At 41.1% G+C, this 9,532-nt stretch overlaps 1 protein-coding gene across 1 annotated transcript in view; it reads right to left on the reverse strand.

Annotated features, from left to right (window-relative positions):
• Positions 1 to 9,532, reverse strand: part of RNGTT (RNA guanylyltransferase and 5'-phosphatase) — a 270,839-nt gene that overhangs the window by 183,752 nt on the left and 77,555 nt on the right. The window lies entirely within an intron of this gene.

A 9,532-nucleotide genomic window follows, 5' to 3' on the forward strand; every position in this document is an offset into this window, starting at 1 on the left:
AACAGGGAATATTTAAATTATTCATATAATACTGGAAACATTATGAGTCAGGTTTAAATATATATATATACAGCAATTAGGAAAGTACTTGAGAAGGTGATGCCCTCTTCAAAGTGTACAAAGAACTTCTGCTTAACTACAACGAAATAAGAGAAAGAAGTCTGTGTTCCCATAAGGATCTCTTTTTTTTGTCCTCACAAGAACCTTCTTCCCCTTTGTTCTTATTATATATGAGACAGATGGGGTGGAGAAAGGGAACACCTTTGTACATACCCCTCACACCCCTGTAAGCTGAGTACCATACCTAGCTCTACAAACAACACCTATAGCCATTTCTGGCAGCCAAAAAAGAGAAAGTAAGTAACTGCTAACTCTCATCTCATGAGTAACACCCCGTTTTTTTACCCAATATACTGTTCGACTTTGAAGCCTTTGAAGCCTTTGTTTGTCTCTGTAAAAGTGCAGATTGTATGTGTAATGATTCCATTTTTGGTGTGTGTGTTTCTTTAAATGTTTAGTGTGACTGCAGTAATATAAGGCGAGTGATAGAGGGAGACAAGTGTGATGTGATTGGTTGATGACAGAGTGTGGAAAGAGAGATGTCTCTGATGTGATTCTGTGTTCTTGAAGAGAAGAGTGTGGAGAGTTTGTGTGAAAGTCTGTATGACAGAGGAAGCATATAGCCTGTGTGGCTATGAGCAAGAAAGTTTAGCCTGTGTGGCTATAATTAAGAGAGTTCAGCCTGTGTAGCTATATATGAGAGAGATAAGCCTGTCAGAGTTGAGTTTTGGTGTATGAGAGACTGTGTGTGACGCCAAGCTTTGTCAGTTATATTTTCTTTCTTAATAGTTCAAAAATACCCAGAAACCTATTTTGTTATTTTATAAATAAATCATTATTTGTTTAAACTTATCCCAGCAATTAGAACAGTCCTTCCTCATGGGCACATAGTCCTCTGAAGCACCCAGACACTGGGTTATTCTACCAAAACAGAGAGAGGTGGAATTTTTATTTCCTGGTGGCAGCAGAAACCTACTAAGTTCATGTACACAGAGTGAGTTTTAAAGGAGAAACAGTCTCCCCAATAAGCAAGGACGCCACAGTATGCAACACAAACTAAAACTAACTTCTGTCATCAAGATTCTGTATTGTTCCTGTTTCTCTAGACAGTCATTTGCTGAAACAGTAACTATAACTCATTTCCAGCCTTTTTTAAAAGAAAAGACATATTTCTACAACAACTTTTGTTTATAATAAAGGAACATGGGGAGGGGGCTCCTCTGTAGCATTTCCCAAATCAAATCTAATGGTTTAATAGCCTGCCCATGAAACACCGTTTCTTCAATGGATCTTTTGCTCTGGCAACAAATGTATACGTATGCACTGGGTAGACAGAAATGCTGCTCAGCTATCAGGAAACTGAGACAGGTCCTCCTGAGAGTAAAATGTTACACGCATGTTATCTACTGCTTCTGAGGTCACCAGTATTTAGCTAACATGATGTAATTTTTTATAATACACTGTGTAATGCAAACTGCTTCAGAGACTCATATTGATTCTTCCCCCAAAACAGCTCTATACAACAGCTGCAATAATATCTTGATAAGAACATGCTGTCAACATAATACAATTTGCAGGAGACCCCCCAGAAGAAAATAAAATTATCACCAGTGATCTACCATCATCATCATGAGTAGACACATTAAAGCAACAAAGCATCTTGGGATACCATAAAGATTAACAAATGCATTGTAACACAACAATTTCATTAGTATTTAAGGTGCCAGAAATCTCTTTTATTTTGGTTGCAGCAGATTATCTTTCTGGAAATGAAATTAAATGTTTCAAGTTCCAGTTCCCTTTTGGGTTGTAGGGGACAAAATGCTTGTTTTATTGTTTGTCAAGAACTCAGTATATTCAGCGTTTTAGTATTTTTTGGGGGGCAACCATAGATATCATCAGTTTTGCTGGAGAGCCAATTTCAGCAAATTCCTCCATCTGAAAGGATATATATCTTTGGCGAATAATACTGTAGAGTGTTCCACAGGTAACCCTGTAGTTTTTATGCTGAACCTCAGTCCAATTTGTTCATGCCTAGGATTTCCAAATTTTCAGGTGTACTATTTGAATTTGAAGTTTCATATTGACTTTTTGGTACTTGGTGAGAGAATTTCACTGTGTTACCCTTTGGTAGGCAGCATCCCCCAGGGGGCGATCCTCTCCCCTATGTTATTTAACATCTATATGCACCCACTTGCCCAGCTGGTGTGGAGGTTTAGGCTGGGTTTTCATCAGTACGCTGATGACACCCAGCTACATCTGTTGATGAGATACAACCCCAGAGGTTCTGGCTAGGACACTGGAGGTTGTAGCTGATTGGTTGAATCAGAGTTGACTGAAATTAAATCCATCTAAGACGGAGGTCCTGTGCCTGAGCCATGGGGGATGAAACCAGGGATCCAGCTCCCCACCCTTGACAGGGTGCTGTTAGCACCAGTGTTAATGGGTGAGGGGTCTGGGTGTGACTCCTGATGCCTCACTCTCTAATAGAGGCCCAGGTCACAACTGTCACCAGATCTGCCTTTTACCATTTCCAGCAGGTCAGGCAATTGACCCCCTATCCTCCCTCACATATTATGCTTACTCTGTATGTTGGTCTTAAGACCGTAATAATAAACTAAACTAAGACCCCCTATCTCTCCCCCATAACTTAGCTACAGTGATCCATGCATTGGTCACCTCCAGGTTAGATTACTGTAACTCAATCTATGCAGGGCTACCCTTGAGACTGATCTGGAAACTCCAGCTGGTTCAAAATGCAGCTGTGCATGTCTTTACTGGGACTTCAGGACAAGCACATACACAGCTTGTGCTCCACCAGCTGCACTGGCTTCCAATGGAGTACTGGATCAAGTTCAAGGTTTTGGTATCTGCAGGACCATCACTCCCACTATGTCCCACAAAGAACATTGTGCTCCTCAGATCACCATCTACTGGTGATCCCCGGCCCAAAGGATGTCCACTTAGCCTTGTGAAACAATCGTCCAATTGTGATCAGGTCCCTGTGGGATCTACAATCATTTTTCAGGGCCTGTAAAACAGAGCTCTTCCAAGAGGCCTTTGGTTGAGGCAGTGGACACCATATGACACCCCCTGCCGTACCCACCCATTCTATTTACCGTGCTACGCACAGGTATTCTCATATATGAATTGGTGGGAATTTTTCCACTTGCAAAAACTAGTACATCTGAGCACCCATAAAGGAGTTAAAATCTCTGGAAGTATTAAATTGGATTATCGCCATCTGCTGATTTACGTATAGAGCCAAATTTTAATTTTTATTGTATTATGTTTTAATATTTTAAATTGTTATATCTATATGCTGTGAGCTGTCCTGAGCCAACTTGCAGGGTAGGGCAGGATATAAATAAAATAAAATAAAAATATATAAAATAAAATAAATGCAAATGGAAAAAATCATACTATTAGTGGTAAAATTTATATCTATTGCAGGTAGAGTGCAATTTTAAAGAGTTAATGTAAGACAGTATTTTGCCTATGTTTACAGACCTATGATGTTTGATCTGTTTATTACTGTCATTGAACTGGAACTGAAATAAACTGAAATTTGTGTTTAATTAGCAAAAGTAAAATAATTCAAGCAAGAACACATCTTCAGCAAACTTGATTCGTCCAAGCTTGCTCTAAAGTGTAATATTTTCCTGAATCCTAACCTCCTTTTCCACTTGCAGAAGAGAGGGGGATGTTTGATGATTGCCTCTCTCATGGCACAACACACCACCACACCGCCACCCACCCCCTGGATTCTTGTAGGACCAATGATTTTATCGATTTCAGGAAGCACATCGGGCTGCAAAAGAAGGGGAAAGAAGGGAAAGCTCCTTCATCTAGCACAAATTGTTAGATAAGATTTATCCAACTGTTTATATCTTAGTTGCAGAACTGTAGTTTGCATTTCTAGATCTCCTCCCTAATGACTATTTTAGATGTCCTTATGATTAGCAAATTCTTAGCACAGATCAGTGGTCCCCACCCTTTTTGAGCCTGTAGACACCTTTGGAATTCTAACAAAGGGTGGTGGATGCAACAACAAAATGGCTTAATATCCAAAAATGCTGGTAGTCCTACCTATTGTGACTATAGGCAAAAATTAAGATCGAGATTCTATAGCAGCACAGAGTGCAGCAGTTTACAACTCCTCAAGTATACCTGCAATTTTTCTTATTGAAAATAAGACACTTTCACTGTTAAATTCCATAAATACGCCAAACAGTAAAATTTTATATGCTAAACTAAGTTATCAATGACTTACTATATGTTGTTAAATCATTAAATGTAGTTTAGGTTTGATAGAAAAGTTTTTCCCAAAATTTCTGCTCCCCACCCCCCAAAAAATTCTGGAAATTTAACATCTTTGGCATTGCCTCCCCGTTCTTCCTTATTTCAGAAGTAGGTAAGCATTGCTCCTATTCCCCCTCTATCCCAGACAAATAGAAGGGGGATCAAACTCTTCACAAAAATGCCATTTTGTACTTTAAGAAGAAAGTCTGTAAGGAGGTTTCATTCAATTATACTTGCAATATTTAAAGTCAGTGTGGAAAGGACCTACTGAGCTTTCAGATTGCTGCACAGCTGACCTATCTTTCCGTAACAATACCAAAAAACAAACAAACATTCAAAACAAAGCAAAAGAGGAAACTTTATATATGCAGTAATTGCCTACCCACTGCCCAGAAGTGTGATTTTCCCAGAAGCGCTGAAGTACTAACCATAAACTGTGCTCACAAAAGCAAACAAAATAGATGAATAATATCCAGAAAAATGCTGAAGCAGCGCTTATATGACCAAAACTCATTCCTGAGAACAATGCTACATAATAAGTGCAGCATAAATATGCTCCTATATTTATTCTGGGTATTTAAAATAAAATACATTTCAAACCTCCATTTGATACAAATAATCCCCCATTATCACCTAAGCTATTTATGCTATGCTTCATTGTGTTTTGTTATTTGCTATCGTGACGAAAACAATTAAACTTAGAGGGGAGCAGAATATCTCATGTATACTTGTCAGGTCAACAATGTATTTTGTTTGGATTGTAAAACCCACCATATGTAACAGCCACGTGAAGCTAAAAAACTTTTGGAACAGGCAGAATGATTGCACATGCAAGGAAGTTTCTGAAGAACCACACCACATGCCCTTCTTACTGCAGTCCCAACAGTCTGCCATGAAAGCGGCCTTCAGCATAACTCAAAGCTGCAGGTGGGAACCAGATCTCTGTCCTTCGATTTCTCTGTTTTTAACATGTATAACCATTATTTTTGGCTGCTGAAGTTTTATGTCAAAGGTTGCCAGCTTTAAATTTTGCACTGTATTATAGAACGCTGTAAGTTGCTTTGGAAGTGTTTTAAATTGGAAACCAAAATAAAATGTTTAATCAAATAAACAAGTTCCTTTACAAGTTTGTATTCCTTCACTAAGGGCCAAATTATATCTAGCTGGTTGACTCTTGGCAGCAAAGGGCTAGGGATTGGGTTGCAGTGTTGCGCATGGGAGGGGGTAATTCCCACTCACAAAACATTTTCCTGATCAAAAATAGTCCTCTCCCCAGTTAAAGTCCTGTAGAGAGGAAGAGAGGCAATATGGACACATTTCATAATGGAAGCCCCTGAAATACTTTTTTTGACCAAATAATATATCTGCTGTTACAGTTCTGCTACATGTTGTTTGGCTCTGAAACCTACCACCAGAGTGAAACTACATCTTCATTTTTTTCTTTTCTAACCCTCCATTCAACACAGAAAGAGGTAAGCATGTTGGATACAAGCCAAAGTAATTTGAGCTTCTTTAACTGCTTGTGGAGGAAACAGGTTTTAAAGCTGTATCAGAAAAATCCAAAAATAGTAAGCTCCCTGTCCAACATCAATTATGCTGTTTTAATAAATGCCTGTCTTTTTATTCATTATACACACAAACGTCTTGGAGAAATCTGATATAGGGTCAAAAATCAAAATTGAAGAATATCTGAAATTTCAAGATTGTGGGTACTTGAATAGTTTACATTATGAAAAAGGAAACAGATGTTTTTTTAATTACCAAAATCATATTTATACTATTATAATTGCTGCCTTGGTCTGTTTTATTCACAGCATCTTTAGCCAGCCTTCCTTCCGCTGGGAGACTCAAGGAGTCCCCCCCCTTCCCCCCATAAAGAATATTAATACAACCCCACTATCACCATCCATTGCATAACCATTTAGCTACACTACAGTAAATTATAATAATGGATCTTTTTGTACGGGTCCTATGCAATTAATCCTCTCTCTGCTATGGAGCTCCTTATCTATCAGTGTGTGTCACCACTCTGCCATGGAAGTTCAGTGGTGACCCTAGGCCCATCAAAAACTCTCAGGCTAACCTATCTCATAAAGTTGTTGTTGTGAAGATAAAGTGGAAGATGGATGTGAAAAGCTGCTTTGGGTCCCAGTCAGGAACAACCACCACCACCACCCACTTCTACCACCCCTCTTCCTCATGAAGATGAAAACTACAATTTCGGAATTTCAGCCTTCTATACCAGTGTTTTCCAATATTCAGTGGCAGGTACCTGATAACCCAACCACAAGTAATGGCAACAAATTTGCAAATACCACTCCACATTAAGCAGACCAGCTGTATTCCAGAATGAAGACTCACTACCCATTCTGTCCCACCACTGCAATGGAAGGTCACCTAATAATGGAGACCCAATACTATTGAAACAGGACAGTTATCACAACTCAAATGTCGCTTAAGAAAGACTGATGACTCAATTCTTTTTTTCTCAAAAATGATGGTATGTCAGTGAATAATGACAAAAGTTTTCTTTATTCTTGGTATTTTGTCTGCAAAATGCTGTTCATTAAAATGCTTCACGTGGTCAGTGTCATCATAAATCCTGGCCATATTGGTTAAACTCCTTCTGCTATAACTACTAATGGACAGAGACGATAGCTTGCACTTTGCTGGAAATGGTCACAATTTCTTTGACAGTTTGAACTTTGGGTATAGTAGACTCAGAATGCACTTGAACATAAGGACAGCACTAACCATCAGTGCTGATTAATGTATTGCAGACAATTAATGCTGTTCTTAAAAAAGTCTAGATAATTAATTATGTAGTTGTTCAGCTGATGCTCAAGAAAGTATCTTTGGAAGCCTATTTTCCAACCAGCTACTACCCCACAGCTTGGTGTCATGGGTGCTGAGGAAAGGCCATTGCCAGCTTCAGCAGAACCCACAGCTGGCCCCTTTGAAGCTGCAGAGATCGGCAATTTACCATCACCGCCTGCACTGGCACCTGGCTCAGAGACAGCTGACGAGGAGCAGCCACAGGTGGAAAGGCCTCCCGACTCGCCCCCAAGAGTTGCTCGCTTACGAGACTGACTCAAGCAGGACTTAGCAACAAGGAGACGCATAGCTCAGCTGCGGAGCAGACAATCTGTTAGTCCTGAGTTTTGACAGACGCTTGGCTGCTGCTGCCACTGCACTAATTGGAAACAGCAGCAGAGGGCTATTTAGCTTCAGGCTGTAAGCTGGCTCCTTTGTGGAAGGAAACTCGTCAAAACTCCGTGACGCTTTGCATTTACTCCACCTCCTGGTTCGAAGACTTCGTTCCTGCTATCCTCCTCCGGCTTCTGACTCTGGCTTAAATGACCTTGCTCCTGGTTTGTGATTTGAACTCTCGCTCTCGGTTTCCTGCTCCACTCCTTTTGGCTCAAGAACTCGGACTAAACTGGGACTTCCCTCTGCCTGCACCCCAGACCTTGACACTTGGATGTTTAGGTTCCTACCAATCCAGTTTTGGGCATGGGCATAATTTGGGTATTCATGACTAACCATCTTTGTATAACAGAAGAAATAGGACTTCATCTGTTTTAGCAGACATTTAAGCAATCTTAGATATCATTGATATGGTATTTCAGAGTTAGAAGGTGCTCTTAAGACCACAGTTTCCTCTAAGCCGCGTTACGGGGCGCTGGCATGCAACATTTCAGAGGCCAGCTCGGAGGATTTCTGCTTCAACTCATAATCAAGCTTCCATAAGAAACAATGGAGGATAGGGGCACTTCCTTCTGGGGCCCATAGAATTGGATCCCCTTGGCCAATCTTTTTGAAACCTGAATGTTGTTTCCCAGGAGAGGCACCAGCAGCTATGCTGCAAATCTGGTGTCTTTACCTCAAAAAACAGCCCCCCAAAGCCCCATATCCCCCTGGATTGATTCTCCATTATAACCTATGGGGCCTATGACTACAATGGTGTCTCATAGGCTATAATGGAGACAGAATTTATTTTTGTGCACCCCTATTACACTTTTCAGTATGATTTGCAAGCTGCCTTGGGTCACAGGGAAAAGTAGGATATAAATATCTGAACAAATAAGTAGTTTGGGCAGGTTGATAACATTTAAGCAACTTCCTGTTTGTTAGGTTAGGCACTGTTCTGACGGTGATTTTTCCACCTCTGTTATACTTGACCTGTAATATTTCACTAAAAAACCAAAGTAGACTGCAAGAGTCCCCCCCGCCGCCACCAAGTGCGGGCAGGGGTCATTTCGTAGAAAAAGACCTAGGGGTACTCATTAGCATAACTCATTAGCATATGCCACACCCCCTGACATCACCGGAAGTGTGTCATAAGGCCACACCCCCTGACATCACCGGAAGTGTGTCATAAGGCCACACCCACCACAGTTTACGGTCTCAGCTGGCGGCGGCGGCCTTGCAGCTCCACTGCCGAGCCCCATGAGGACACCGGAAGTGTGTCATAAGGCCACACCCACCACAGTTTGAGTTTTGAGAAACTGCGTTCACCACTTGCCACTGGAAACGTGCGAAGGATCCTTAGAGCAACAGAAACATTAGGCACACTATCCTGGAGTTTTTGACAGCAGAGTGGGGGAAGTTCAGAGGATCCGGGAGCAAGCCATACTGAAGGTCCCAACAGTGTTACAAACAGACCTGCAAACATGACCATAATCCACTATGGGTGTCCTCTTATTCCTTACTTTTACTGCTATCAGTGGGCAGCAGTTCAGGAGGAGCCAATGAGTGAGCTAAGAAAAAGAGATAGCTTTTATATCCCAGAACAAAGTTTGAGTCCAGTGGCACATTTAAGACTTAAAGGTGCCACTGGACTCAAACTTTGGTCTGTTGCTTCAGACCAACACAGACCAATCACCAAAGTTGCTTGTGGAGCAGAGGTCTTTTTGTAGAAAAAGAGCTGCCGGAGAAGTGTGTCTCGGGGACTCCGGGCCTCTCCAAAGCCGCAGCACTCCCGCAGTGGCACCTTTAAGACCAACAAAGGTTTATTCATGGTATGAGCTTTCGTGTGCAAGGCACACTAAATGTGTCTTGCACACGAAAGCTCATACTAGTCTGAATAAACCTTTGTCAGTCTTAAAGGTGCCACTGGATACTGACTTTGAGTCAACCAGAGGTCTGATTGAGCGTTCTTTGGCGTTAC

This window comes from Gekko japonicus, unplaced genomic scaffold, assembly GCF_001447785.1.
Source record: "Gekko japonicus isolate JY-2015 unplaced genomic scaffold, Gekko_japonicus_V1.1 scaffold760, whole genome shotgun sequence".
Taxonomy (NCBI): domain Eukaryota; kingdom Metazoa; phylum Chordata; class Lepidosauria; order Squamata; family Gekkonidae; genus Gekko; species Gekko japonicus.